At 45.2% G+C, this 1,477-nt stretch overlaps 1 non-coding gene across 1 annotated transcript; it reads right to left on the reverse strand.

Annotated features, from left to right (window-relative positions):
- Positions 1–650: 650 nt before the first annotated feature.
- LOC141675561 (small nucleolar RNA R71) lies at positions 651–757 on the reverse strand. Its single transcript, XR_012556208.1, has one exon. It is a non-coding gene; the product is annotated as a small nucleolar RNA R71 (small nucleolar RNA).
- Between the last annotated feature and the right edge of the window lie 720 nt (positions 758–1,477).

Raw genomic sequence — 1,477 nt, forward strand, 5'->3', positions numbered from 1 at the left:
GCCGGGGACTCGGCGTATTTGTTTAGTTTATGTACTTACCATCATTGGTCATTAGGACTCAGTGATTAGGACGTGGTAGTTACTTATTTTTTCCGGTTGTGTTTCAGGTACTTTAGCAAGCGTTTATGCAAACTCGTTCTCGTGCTCGCAAGAGGACTTTAGATACAGCTGAGGAGACAGATGAAGTTCTTGATATTCCGGAGAAGTTAGATTTTGAGGATTCGGATTCAGGAACTGAGCAGAAAGAACCAGTAAACATGGGAGATCGTATTGTTCAAGCTGATCCAGCTCTTATGGATTTTTCTCGGCCTAAAATTGATGACATTCAGTCAAGCATCCTTCATCCGGCTATTCAAGCTAACACCTTTGAAATCAAGCTGGGCACTATTCAGATGGTGCAGAATTCTGTTTCTTTTGGAGGAGCGGCAACTGAAGACCCCAACATGCACATAAGGAATTTTGTCGAGATCTGCAGCACTTTTAAGTATAATGGCTGGACTGATGAGGCTATCAAGTTGAGGCTTTTCCCATTCTCACTGAGGGACAAGGCTAAAGACTGGTTACATTCTGAACCAGCTGGGTCCATCACTACGTGGCAAGATCTTGCGTAAAAGTTTCTGGTGAAGTTTCATCTGATGGCAAAGACTGCTGCTATGAGGAGTGCTCTTACTCAGTTTGCGCAGCAACCTACAGAATCTATGTGCGAGGCTTGGGAACGCTACAAGGAAATGTTGAGAAAATGTCCACATCATGGAATGCCAGATTGGATGGTGATCACTGGTTTCTATAATGGTTTGGGGGCCCAATCTCGGCCCATGCTCGATGCAGCAGCTGGAGGCGCCTTATGGGCTAAAAGCTATACTGAGGCGTATAATCTTATAGAGACGATGGCTGCAAATGAGCATCAAAACCCAACTCAGAGGATGACGTCAGGCAAGGTAGCAGGTATTCTGGAAGTTGATGCAGCCACCGCTATTGCAGCCCAGCTCCAAGCGCTATCAATGAAGGTTGATTCTCTGGCTACGTATGGAGTGAATCAAATAGCTATGGTTTGTGAGCTTTGTGCAGGTTCTCATGCTACGGATCAGTGTTCTCTTGTCAACGAATCTGTTCAGTATGTGAATAATTATCAGCGACAACAGCAGCCTGTGCCAGCGACCTATCATCCTAACAACAGAAATCATCCAAATTTCAGCTGGGGGAATAATCAGAATGCTATTCAGCCACCATATCAGCAAGGAGTGAGTAAACAGTTTAACCCACCTGGATTCTTGCAACCACAGCAGTATGCTACAAGGCAATCATATCCTCAACAGGGAAGTGCAGCTGCACCTACTAGTGCTGATTTTGAGGAACTTAAGCTGTTGTGCAAGAGTCAGGCGGTTTCTATCAAGACCTTGGAAAATCAAATCGATCAATTAGCCAATGCAGTGCTCAATCGTCAACCTGGCACTCTTCCCAGTGACACGGAAGTACC

Source organism: Apium graveolens, chromosome 7 (assembly GCF_009905375.1).
Source record: "Apium graveolens cultivar Ventura chromosome 7, ASM990537v1, whole genome shotgun sequence".
In the NCBI taxonomy this organism is placed as follows: domain Eukaryota; kingdom Viridiplantae; phylum Streptophyta; class Magnoliopsida; order Apiales; family Apiaceae; genus Apium; species Apium graveolens.